Below are 13,683 nucleotides of genomic sequence, written 5' to 3' on the forward strand. Positions count from 1 at the left end.
TGGGAGGACACATCGCTTGTTACATTCTCTTCGTTCTAATTTCTACCCCGAGATGAGTTTAGCACAACACATGTTCACAAGATGAACAATATAGAAAAAAAAAGCAAAGAATGTGTGGTCACAAAAGACAAGCATTAAAGTACATGAATTAAAAGTGAGTTGATGTTAATGTGGTTTATGTTTGATAAATTTTACATCAAAATAAATTGTAGTAAATTAAATGTTGTTTATATTATATTACTCAAAATTACTTTTAGATAAAAAATTACCTAAAAGAACATGAATTTAAATAATTATTTTATATTATTTTATAATTTTTTTTAGATATTTAAATAAATTCTAATACTATTTTTGTGCGTGTGCACACCGTCTTGTGCGTACGCACAGGTCGCGTTCTGGACATTAATCGAGAAGGATGCATGTCATGCCAGCAGCTCCATTCTTCTTCTTCTTCTTCTTCGCTACTGCGCCTCTCAAGCCCCGCCGCCGCCGGAGCCACCACTACCACCCCACCTCTCTCTCTTCCTTCTTATTTCTCTCTCTTTCCTTCTTTCTTCTTCTTCTTCTTCTCTCTTCGCTCTTCTTTGTTTTGTTTACTTGCTTACTTAATTTTCATCTTCTTTATTTAATTATGATAATCTAGCTTCAGTTTTGCTTAATTAGTTATTGTTGAATTGCAAGTGTTCAATTTTTGATTTGTGGGTTGTTGATGCTTGAATTTTGGCTTGAAATTGTTGAATTTGTGCACTGCATACCATGTGTTTGATATATTGCTTGAATGAACTTTTGGTTTAATGCATGTGTTGTAGCTACCATATGTGTTAGACTATATCCTTGTTTGGCATTCTAATCAAGAATTTTGCACTTTTGAATGATTATGATGTTATTTTGGATTGGAATTTCAATAATGTACTTGTTGTTACTTTGAGTTGCTAGCACCAATTTGATATGAAAATTGACATTTGATTTCCTATTTGGTGCAATTTTTAACAAGTACATATTGAATTTAGTGAATTGAATTGAATTACTTATTTATCATGGTTTTTAAATCAATATAATCATATCACAAGGTCCTTGTTTCTTGTTAATGCTTTGCACTTGTTTGAGTTGACTTGACTTGATTCTCATCAAGCTTATCACTTTTTGTAACAACCACCTTAACTATATGATTATTTCATTATTCCTAAGGATGAATAGGTAGTCTTCTTTTCATCATTGAATTGGATATTGGTTGTTGTGCTATTTTACATTAATTTTGCGCTTTCACTTGAACAATGCCAATATCCAATATTTCCTAAATTCAATTCACTCTTGTTGTAATTGCCTAAGCTTGCTTGAGTCTGATTTATGCTTTTTCATTGCGTGCAACTTAGGCCATTTAATTGAGGAACCCGTGCTTATTTTTTGATTGTGTGGATGCCGTTTTCACCGGCCGTTGTGTGTGTTCTAACTGCACGCATAATTGGAATACACACATGGCTCATTTTTATCATGCCACACCACTATGCAAACTTCCTCAATTAAATGCTTGTTTGTTTTCTTTTTGCTCCAAGCATACAATGTATTTGCTTCCTTCTTTACCTTTTTGTGCCACTTGCCCTATGATTCCTAATAATACTTTATTTATTCTTTTTGAGGATGGGACATAAAGGCAAAGAGTCGGGACAGGAGGAGGATGCCGAGGATGGAGATGTCGAGCATGCTTTGAACTTGGCAATTTCCATGCAATCCAAGCCCCCGCATCTGCCAGCTAAAGGTGGAGCACTTGAGAGACATTCCCCCATGAACTCACCGTGCAACGTTTAAGTGTGGGGGAGGATTCGTCATTTTGGGGTGTAAATTTTCTTTTTCGAACAGTTTTTATTTTTTTTTTTTTTGTTTCTTTTTATTATGTTTCTTGTAGATATTTGGAGTGTTGCATTGCATTCTTTTCTAGTACATATATCTTAGACTATTCATAGTTTATATCTATTGCATTTTGCATCTTTTGCATGGTATATATTTTATAGATAGAAGTTGTAATTGGATGTTGTAAATAGTATAACACCTAGTTCAATTTTGGTTCTAATTGTTCATGTTAGTTTTTGCCATGTTGAAAATTAGGTAGAGAATTAGAAAAATTTTGAAAATTGCATCCATCACATCATACATACATATAGGAAATAATTTTGGTGAAAAACAACAAAGATTTTCAAGAATTTTGTTTTTAGGGAATTCTATTGAATTGATTTGGAAAATTATTTTTAAACTTGCTTGAATAATTTTTGTGGAACATAGAAGAGAGATAGAACAAACAACCTTGTGAGTTGTTGAACCTATAATGAGTGGTTGCATAATTTAACCACTATTTTTGTTCATTGTGTGTTATGCTCCTTCTATGACTGTGATCTTGGTTTTGCTTGATTCTTTATTTCCAATGTTTGATGCTTAAATGCATTGAGCATGATTGAGGCCATCTTTGAATTAAACTCACTCACCCGTATAGCCTAACCCTTATATTTACCTTTGTAAGCCAATTTTGAGCTTTTTAATTCCCTTGTTCTAATTGTAACCACATCAAAACCTTAAGTGAAAAACCATGGAATGACCTTGAATTGCATCTTTGATTAGCTTAGGTTGACGTGTGTGTGTCATTTAAGTGTGGAAAAAATGGGTGGAGATTCATGTATCAATCTACTTTAACCATATGAATTTGTCATAGAAAAAGAAAAAAATGAAATGAAAAAAAAATAATAAGATGGGACAAAAGTTATCCCAAAGAAAAAGAAAAAAATGAATAAGAAATGCATATGTGGATTTGGATGAAAAAGATGTATGAATGTGTATAAAAAGGGAATGGGAAGTTAGGCTGCATAGTTTGTGATTTGGTTGATATAGGTTGAGTTGGACACTTAAATAAATTAAGGATTCAATTTAGTCCACTTTTCCATATTAATCCTACCCTTAACCCTAACCCCATTACAACCCTATGAAGTCCTCATGATAATGCATTCATGCATCACATGGTTGTTAATTGTTAGATGAAAAGCAAATCCTTAAAAGCATGATTAGAGGAGACTTGAGTGATTAAACCCTAAATACCAAGCGATTAGAGTGCATACACTCCTAGTGAGGGTTCAATTACTCAATTCTATGTTCCCATGCCTCGTATCATGTATATTCTTGCAAATTGCTTCATTTTGGAACTTGAATCAATTCTTTAGATTTCGATTGCATTGAATTATTTCTTTGCTTAGCCCTATATGTTCATATACTTGCTTGAAAACTTATTGGTTTGTGATAAACTACTATTTTATGGTTTATCTTGTGTTTAATTGAGTGGTTTCATCAAGTCTTTACCCACTTATTCATATGATTTGCATGATTTTACAATTCCTTCCTAGTGTTATTCTATGGTTAAAAACTTTCTTCCTAGAGATCTTTAATTTGTATATTTTAATTCTCTTTTATACCATTCGATATCGTGATCTGTGTGTTAAGTGTTTTAGGCTTTATAGGGCAGGAATGGCTTAGAGAATGGAGAGGAAGCTTGCAAAAATGGAAGGAACACAAGAAACTAAGGAGATAACTAGCGAGCATTGACGCGCACGCATGGCTCACGCGAGCGCACAATATGGAGAAATTTGCAACGAGGCGTGCGCGTGCCTAACGCGTACGCGTGGATTGGAGTATGCACAAGGACGCGTGCGCGTGACTGACACGTACGCGTGACATGCCAAAACGACCAGCGACGTGCACATGTGACTGACGCGTACGCATGACATGCACAATCTGCAGAATTAACAGAAAATGCTGGGGGCGATTTCGGGCCGAGTTTTGACCCAGATTTCGGCCCGGAAACACAGACTAGAGCCAGGGAATATGCAGAGACTCAACACACATTCTCATTAGCATAGTTTTAGGTTCTTAGATCTGAATCTAGAGAGAAAATTACTCTTCCTCTAGGTTTTCTTTACATTCATAGTTTCATAGTTTATTGCTTTTGCTTTTGGATATTGAAGAGTCATCACCTCCGTTAAAGATATTATTCTAGTTTGTTTCCTTACTCTTTTATTTATTCCATATTCTTAATTCTTGTTTAGAGTTACAATTGGATTATTTTCATGGATTGTTAATGTAAAGGATTACTTTTACTTTTAATTAATTTTGAATTCCTATCTTATTTACATTATTATGTCTCTTTTCTATTCCAAACTTCCAATAACGAAGATGGTATCCATGTCAATAGAGTAGATTTCCTACTTGACATGGGGGTTGATTAAAAGGAGACACTTGAGTTGGAATGCTCAAGTGATTAGTTAAATTGGAAGTTGTTGGCTAATTCTGTATTTTCTAATGCTAGACCTTCCCAAGGGAGAGGACTAGGATTTGCGAATAAGAGTTAGCTCAATCAGTTAACTTTCCTTTATTTAGTAAGGGTTAACTAAGTGAAAATAACAACCTCTTTATACTACACTTGAGAGAATTCCAACAAGGATAGAACTTCCAATTAATCATTCCCCCAGTCAAGGCTTTTAATTAGTGAAATTTGATTTATGTTTGTCTTGAAGACCCTATTTATTTTTAACCAAGTAGGCAAAATCATTTTAGCATATAGTTGCATTCATAGGTTGCATTGCATTGCATGAGTCTTACTTTCCCTTATTTAGTCTTTTAATCTCCTTGAGCTAAGCATGAGGACATGCTAATGTTTAAGTGTGGGGAGGTTAATAAACCAGTTTGTTTTCACCAAATTCATAGTACACTATAGTATAGATAGGTATATAGATAGTATATAGTATACTCGCAGGCATATAGATAGTTGCATTTAATAAGTTGTTACCCCTTGATCATTCTTCTTTGTTTGGCTCAGCATGAGGACATGCTATTATTTAAGTGTGGAGAAATTGATGAGTCCATATTTGACGATATATTTTGGCTTAATTTGAATGGATTTCATCACATAAACTCACATTTATTCACTTAAATAGCATACATTTGTGTTTTATCCCTAAATTGAACCTAAATGTGAAAACATGCGTTTTTGTGCTTAAATTGAGCAATTTAATTCCACTTTTATTCCATTCGATGCCGTGATATCTTTGTTGAGTGATTTCAGGTCCTAGAGGCAAGAATGGTTTGGTAGAAGTGGAAGAAAGCATGCAATTGGGAGAAAATATGAAGAAAAAAAAGGGAGAAAAGCATTTCAAAGTGTGCCCACGTACACTTTCTGTGCCTACGAACAAGGGTCAAAATCAGCACCTGTGCCCACGCACAACTCTGTGCCTATGCACAAGTACAGAAATCAGCATGTGTGCGTACGCACACATCTGTGCGTATGCACAGGTACCAGAGCGTGACTTCATTAATGAGGCACGTGGCTCGCGATTTTAGGGGCCTCTTGGCCCAATTTTAGAAGGCTTGATGCTGAATTGAAGTGCTATATGAAGGGGAAATGACCAAATATCAAACCATTAGGACTTAGGACTCTTTTTTTTTACAATTTTCCATAGTTTCAGGAGTAGGAGTAGTGTAGGGTAGTTTTCTTCATTTCCCCCCTAGGGTTTCATTTCCATTTCCATTGTAGCATTTTACATTTTCAAGTTTTCATCTTGGGTTGATCAACTCTTTTGTAAGTACTCTTTAATTTCTCTTTAATTACATCACATTTACTCTCATTTTCTTTTGGTTTAAGTTACTTTGTTTATATATGCAATTTTGGTTTCTTGAAGTTTTGATTGATGAATTTAATGTTTTATGATTTCTACTTGCTTGATTGAATGTTTATAGTTGATATTGTGAATAGTTTGTTATAGTTTTTATTTTTTTTTTTTGCAATTTCTTATGTTTTGGTTTTATGCCCACCAAGTGTTTGTGAAAATACCACTTAGTAATTTTGAGTAGCTTTTCACACCTTGACTTGGGAAATGAGTTCTTAGGATACTAGAGTCATAATGTCCGACATTTAGTGGTAATTCTTAGGTAGTTAGTTGGCTCTTGTTTCCATTGACGCTAGCTTTTTACCAATTAATTTGGTAAGTTAGCTAGGATTTATGGATTAAGGTCAATTATGCTTGCTTGACTAACTCCTCGATGTTAGGGGTTGACGAAGCGAGATTGACTCATCATAGTTACCATAGTGGTGGTTATGACGATGATAGGATTCCTTGTATCCTCATTCCCAAGTCAAGGCTCTTTATGCATTTATAGCATTTTCACCAAGTTTTGATCTTATATTCCTTTTACTCGCATCGATTCCCTTTTTAATCATATCTTAGTTCTTTTATTTCTTAAGTTCTTTCAATCTTTCGTTCTTTGATTTCAAAATCCCTTTTCCTCACAACCAAGAAAGTGACACCTTAATTGCATTCCTAAGGTGAACGACCCGAGGTTGAACTACTCTCGGTTTAATGTTTGAATTTGAAAACTAAACTTTGATATTGGGAGTTAGTTGCCGGTTTGTCTATACTTGCAACGTAAGTTATTTTAAGTGAAAAAATCCGAACTGGTGCAAATCCCATACATCATGACGCTATTTTTTTATTTTAATTTTAATTTTTATTTAAATTTATTTATCACACAATTACTGGCCAATTTATAAATAATAAAAACCAATTTTGTAATATTAAATATCAAATATTCAACTAATCAAGAAGTGAAATAATCAAATAAATAAAATGAAAAAGTAAAACAAAGCCCTAATCACTAAGGATCCTGGTAGTTGCCGCCGTCGTCGCCCCGTGGTCCTGCTGAGGCAGCAGAGAAGGCGGTGATATTTATGTCCCACCAGCAGCACCACTGCCACCAGCAGAGCCAATGCCAGCGGTGCGCATCTGAGCCTAGTACACCTCCATCTGAGCCTCCATCCACTGAAGCTACTCCAGCTGCTCCCTGCACTCCAGCTTGACGTCATCTATGTCCATCACACATGTGAGGATGTCCTAATTTCTCTCTCGAGTCTTGGTCAGCTTTTGAGCTTGTTCGTGAAGGCTCCAGGTGAGCTCCTGCACCTGCAGCCTCAAATCAATGCCTTCCTCGGGATCGATGGCTCGACTGGTGGCAAAGGCGGAGGTGGAGGTGCGGAGGCTGCTGGAAAAAAATGACATCAGCCTGTATACATGATTCTTGATGGTGCTGAGGTGGTCTCGCACCAAACCACATCAGGATCGACGACTGAAGCAGCAGAGTCACTGGCGTCCTCCCCACTTTGCTGATTTTGCTGAGTTGCAATCTCCAGTTTCTGTGTATAGGACTCCTGTGTAACACATATTATTATGATTAGGACAATAGATGTACAGTTAATTGAAAATTTTATATCTCAAGATCAGATGTTTACTCACATAATGATCTGCAGACCACTGATCAATAAGTCTCTCTTTGTTATCCTTCAAAGTGTGGGTTTACTTAAAGGTCTCTGCCAATGTCACATCGTAATCCAATGACTTTGACTACACATTTTGCATTAAAAGAATAGTTTAAAATGGCTACTAATGATATGTCAAAGAATATCGCTAAGTTAATAACAAAATTAGAGAAGCTACATACCATCCTGGCCATAGTCTTCATGAAGGTTGCTGAGTCACCAGTATACTTGGATGACCTGGTCGATCCCCTGTTAGCTTTGTTTGTGAGACGCCAATGCCTAAACTTCTCATCGGTCTCCTAGTTAACGTACAGAGTCTTCTTGATTTCCAGGCAAAGCTAGGAAGTGAGGTGGTCGCACCTCTCACGGACATCCTCTAGTATTTGTTGCAGCCGCCTACCCATTCGATGGTCGTATATCTTCCTGAAGAGCAAATCATTTTCCTTGTCCCATATAAAATTTAGCTACACAAAGAAACTTTAAAATCAGTTAATCAAAATATATCGTGTTAAACAAATAAAAGAAAAGTACTAGCGAATAAAGTTTGACTATATTAAGTTTTTATTGCCCACTTCTGAAACCATCGCTCTCTAGTCTCAAAAGGGATCTTCTTGTAGCTCAACCATGGATGGTCGTACATCAGCTTGATGATGTTGGTCATCTTCTGAGTACATGCATTGTTGTTTGGCGCAAATCTATCAACAATTCACAAGCAAACAAATATGGCAATATAAATTAAAACTTCAGAAGCAAATAACCAAAATTTATAGAAATTTTTTTAAAAATTTTGATAGAGTTTCACCTATAACTGGAATACGCCACAAACATTATCCATCAACAATTAACTTAAACAGTACAATTATCAACAATCAATGAATAACTGTCAATAATCAAGAAGCAACATCCAAAAATCTACTAAATCCACTAAAACTAGAATCAATAATCAAGAATCAATAATCAGGATATATCAAACACTTTCAGTAGTAACCTACAACCCTAAATCGACTAAAACCAGCCTCAGTAATAAAGAATCAATAATCATGATATATCAAACACTTTCAGCAGTAACCTACAACTATAAATCCACTAAAACTAGCCTCAATAATCAAGAATCAATAATCAGGATATATCAAACACTTTCAGTATATAAAAGACTTAAAGTAGTACTTACGCCATTCTGCCATCAGGCAAAATCATCAATCCTACGATGGGAGGTGCTAGAGGGACATCAATTGGCTCACTTTCATGAGAGGACTCAGGGCCGCGGTGTCTGTTGCTGGAGGCAGCATCGCCGAGACATTGGGCTGCGGGGCAGATGGAGGAGGTGTCGTCGCCGTAGATGTAAAAACGTAATTGGGGTTAGGGGCCATGATGAACGGCTGGTCCGATGCACCTGTAACCTGTGACGTCATCGGGATTGTCGGAGTAGAGGGAGAGGATCTAGAATTCCCAGGAGTATCGGCAGAAACCCTCCTTCTACCATGACCACAACCACGACTCTGATGTAACATCTCTACTTGTTGTCATAACAGCAAAGAGCATACCAATTAAAAATGTGCTAAACATATTGATGATGAAGATTTATCGTTAATCTAGAATTTTCATCAATAGAAAACCAATGTCATGGTCATAGTATAGTCCTAAACCAACATATAACCCTATCGATCAAATTTTGATTTGGTTGTCACAAAGTCAACCCCAATATAAAGTAACGGAGAGTATTGGTCTCGGTTCGTCCTCAAGAGAATAGGCAAACATGTGCATTAATATTGGTTAGAATTCCAGGGTTGGGAGTTATAAATAAGAATTTAAACTACTAAACTTAACATGCAAGAAATCTTAAAGGGCAAAGAATTAAATCAAAGCAACTAAAGCCAAGTATAAGCAATTTCAATCTAGTAAGGGAACATATAAATCTATCTCTATTCTAGAACTAAGTAAATAACTAAACTAACTATAACAAGAATCAAGCAATTGGGATTTTTTTGGGTTTCAAATATGAATAATAAAAGGAACTCTTAGCTAGGCATGGGAATCGGGGTCACCATCATTGTCTAATAACTATATCTTGACAATTATGAGGTACCAAGCTCATTAAGTCTACTTCTATGCTTGAAGTACGTCAAATGGCTTGATCAATTTCAACTCATAAGTCCTAATCTAACTACTAATTGACTTAGAAGTAGATTAGTATCAATGGGTATCAATTTGATCACTAAGGATTCTCAAATCACCAAATCAATTAGACCCAATGACTCAAGCTCACCCAATTCCCTTAGCCGAGGCCAAGAGTATAGAAAACTACTCCATAATCAAAGAAAATATTTCATCAAACACATGGTATGCACTAACTAAAGACATATTCAAATTGCAAATTAATTGGAAATCACAAGTACTCACTAACAATTATCAATAGAAAACAACTCAACTAACACTCAATCATAGAAAACATCAATGCACTAATAGAAATCTAAGATCCACAAAGTTCATAAAATGAGAAGAAAAAGAAAATAACAAGAAAACATAATTCAACACAAGATCTAAACAAAATTATAACTAGAGAACTCAAAAAAAGTAATTGAAACTAAAATTAACAAGACCCAATTCAGAATTTCAACAAAGGAAGATCAAAACAAACTAAATCTAGAGAGAAGTAAGAGTTTCTCTCTCTAGAAAACAAGAACAAAAAAAAAGCTAAAACTATATGTATTGTGTGAATGATTGGATCCCCCCTTCCTCCATCAATTCCTGGGTCTTTTCCATGTAGAATCAAGTTGGATTTGGGAATGGAGCCTCCCAGAAATCGCCAGCCACGATTTCATTAATGAAGTTACATGCTGGGTGTCACGCGTGCATGTCGGCCACGCGTGCGCGCCATCTGAGTTCTGCGAGCCACGCGTATGCGTCGAGCATGCGTACGCGTCGGTCAATGCTGCACCAATTGACGCGTGCGCGTCCGCCACGCGTGCGCGTCACCTCCAGTTCTCCAAAGCTTCATTCTTTAGGTCTCTTTCACTTCTGCATGCTTCTTTTCCATCTTCTAGACCATTCTTACCCTATAGATTCTGAATCCACTCAACAAACACATCACGGCATCGAATGATAATAGAAGAGGATTAAAATATAGCATTTTTAAGGTTAAATAAGCATGTTTTAAATCATGAAGCAAAATTAGGAAGGAAACACAAAACCATGCAATTTTTATAAATAAGTGCGAAAAATATTGATAAAACCCCCCAAAGTCTACACAAAATAAACTACAAAATTGGGGTTTATCACAAATTCATAACATCATTTAAAATACTTAATCAAAACAAACTACGTTAAACTTATTGAATATTTAATCATCAATGCATAATAACAAGAATTATGTACAAACAAACATTGATTTTCAAATATTGAGCCAAAAATTTCATTAGAAGCTATTTGAGGCATATTGTTGACACTTGGCATGCAAAAGCATAAACAACACAAAATAGCTCTAATAAACATTCTTTGTAACACCAATTTTTAATTTCCATTTTTGTTGCTGCATTTGTTCACAAATTAAGAATGAGTTAATTTTAAAATTTTAATATTTTTCAATCTTTTATTTTTTGGATATTGTTAGAATTTTTTATTTTTCTATTATTGAAAAAAATTTATTTTTTTAGTTTTGAGGTCAAACGTTTTTTTGCTACACCCGGATAATGCTACACCCGGACAATTGACTTTTTTTTTTGCTACACTTGTTCACAAATTAAGAATAAATTAATTTTAAAAATTTAAAATTAAAATTAAACTCAAGAAGCATTTCGCAGTGACTTAACAAAGTATCAGTCAATCAATCCAAACAAATTGAAATTTAAACTCAAGAAACTCTTAATAGCATGTTTAACTATGTATAAACTAACAATAATTCTAATTAGAAAATCCTAAGTCTAACCTAAACTCAACTAACAGCAACAAGTAAGCTTTGATTTTCAAAGATTGAGCCAAAAATTTCATTAAAAGCTCTTTGAGGCATATTATCGAAGACTTGTTGTGCAAAAGTATAAACAACACAAAATATCACTAACTAACATTCTTCGCAACACCAATTCATAATTCAGCACCAATGACATGAAAAATCAGCAGCATTTCACAGTAACTCAGCAAAGTATCAGTCAATTAATCCAAATAAATTAAAATTCAAACTCAAGAATCTGTTAACAACATGTTTAACTATGTATAAACAAACATTAATTCTAATTAGAAAATCGTAATTCTAACCTAAACTCAACTAACAGCAACGAATAGAACCAGAAATAATTAATCGATTAATTAACGTAAAATAATAACAAATTAATTGCCCAAAAAATAGGTCAAAAATTTAGACGTCTTAATTTTAAAATTTGGATGTGAGATTTGAATTCAGTAGAATTTTTTGAGTTGGAAAATGTAATTTTCTGCGAAAAATTGCGCAAAAACGCATATCGGTAAATTGGCCGGCAGTACCAGCTTATGTCTGTCCAGTACTGCGTGAGAGTAATAAAAACTATAGAAAAATTTAGGAAAATAATTAAAGTTGGAAACCAAACACTAATTATAAATGTTTGACCCAAAATTGGGCCAAATGGGCCAAAAAAACACTAACGAGTTGGATCGGGCCCAAGTTAATCCCAAGCCCAACATATATAACCCTAATTAATAAGCATTTCAGCTCATTCGATAAAGCCAAGAGAGGGAGCAAAGAAACAAAAACACTGTTCATAATCACCATTTGATCATATCTTGAGCTACGGTGCTCTGATTCACGTGCCATTTGCGGCTACATAAAATTCTCACCGAACCCGTAACTTCTATCCAAGTATTGTGGTAAGATTTTAGAAAATCTCTGCCTAGTTCTTAGTCCTTAAGAATTTAAAAGATTTGGCTATAGTTGTTGAGTGATATTTTGTGATTTTAGGTGTTCAGGTACACTCTAGCACTTGATTTCTATTAAGTTTTGTCTCAATAAACGTTGGGTAAGGTAAGCTTGTTCTTAACTCTTGTAAGATTATGTATTTAGGAACCCTAGGTATTGATTTCTATGAATTAATTGTGTATAGCTTGATAATTGTGATATTGGGAGCAAGTGGAGTTGAGTTGGTGGCTTGGTTGAGCTTGGTTGTGATCAATTGGTGACTTTTGTGCATATTGGGAATTGGCCAAGGTATGGTTTCGGTTTTTTCTATGTAATATATAATTTTTCGTGAAACATAGGCTAGTGGACCATAGGATAGGTTTGGATTATTGATAATGTATGATGATTATTAGTGATTGTGATGAAATTGGTGAATTATGATGGTAAATGTTAATGTTTGATGATAAATATTGATGATGATATTGGGTTTTGAATATTGTGGTTGGTGTTGATTTGAATGGTGGTGAATGATGTTTATAAATAGTTAAATTGTGCGAAAATTGTTAAGGTTGTGATGTTGATTTATGAAATATGGATTTTTGTTGAATTATGGTGGAAAGATTGAGTGAAGTGGATGTTAGGTTGATTAAAGTGCAATGGAATGGTAAAGTGTAGTATGTGGTAGTGTTTTGTGATGAAATTGAGTAGGTTTTGGTTTAGTTTGATTTTGGAATTTGGAAACTAGAGAACTTTGATGATTTTGTGTAAAACTTGATTTTTGACAAACTCTGGCGAGGCATAACTTGGCCTCCGGACCCCCATTTTTTATGAAACTAGATTTTTATGAAATTTTGATTCGAAAGCTTTAAGACGTTCGAAGAACAAACGGAAAATGTTTTAAAACAATAAAGTTATACCCATTAGAAATTCGGTGCAAATTTGAAATTCTGCAGCTTTAAAATTTTTCCAAGTCTGTTAAGGCTCGCGTACGCGGCACACACATGCGTAAACGGGTAACGGCTTCTGTCCAACACTTCTGCATATGCGGCACATAGACGTGTATGTGGCATGGTCTAATTTTACTTGGATGCGTACGCGGGCACTGCATTCGTACGCGGACACCTAAATTTCAAGGCATGCGTACGCGGGACTGGGGTTCGCATACGAGAGACCCTTGTCTTGCTGAAAAATTATTTTCTTCACTTTTCAAGGATTCTCTAGTATTCTAAACTCTTTTATCTATGGTTTAAGATTGCTAACTAGTAATTGACACTTGAGACTAATGAGAAAGAGTTAGAGAGCTTAAATTAGATAAAGATAGTTAAATCTTATAAGACGAAGACTTAGGCATAGTATGAATTATGGATGAATTAGTCTGAGTGAGTTGGGAGAGTTCTTTGATACTGAATGGAGGACACATGATGTGATGATGATTTTATTTTGAGATTGAGAATATTGAGGCATGAATGCTGAGCAT

Source organism: Arachis ipaensis, chromosome B03 (genome assembly GCF_000816755.2).
Source record: "Arachis ipaensis cultivar K30076 chromosome B03, Araip1.1, whole genome shotgun sequence".
NCBI classification, from domain to species: domain Eukaryota; kingdom Viridiplantae; phylum Streptophyta; class Magnoliopsida; order Fabales; family Fabaceae; genus Arachis; species Arachis ipaensis.